We start from the raw sequence: 340 nt of genomic DNA, 5'->3' as shown, positions 1-340 counted from the left end.
CAGCTTCGAAGGCCACCGTCCGTCGAAGTCTTGCTCCATTCCCCGAAGCTGGGCATCAGCCTCGCTGGTGTGCATAGCCCTCAAAGCTCTTCGTGTCAGCAGTCATTCACTCCATTGAGTATTCCAAGTAAGTTTCTTTCTGTTTATTTCAATTTAATTTGTTTAGTTTTTACAATTAGCTAAGTTTTTTTCAATTTGATCTCATAATTTCAATTCTAATGAGCATTGATCTACATTTGGAGAGTCCTTTAGGTTGCTCTTTATCTATATATCGTATCCTATGATTCTAATTGAAAGTGTACTATAATACATATAAAAATACCCTGTAATCCAAGCATGA

This window comes from Arachis duranensis, chromosome 8 (genome assembly GCF_000817695.3).
Source record: "Arachis duranensis cultivar V14167 chromosome 8, aradu.V14167.gnm2.J7QH, whole genome shotgun sequence".
NCBI classification, from domain to species: Eukaryota; Viridiplantae; Streptophyta; class Magnoliopsida; order Fabales; family Fabaceae; genus Arachis; species Arachis duranensis.
The sequence above is the reverse complement of the archived record's forward strand: the minus strand, read 5'-3'. Positions refer to the sequence as shown.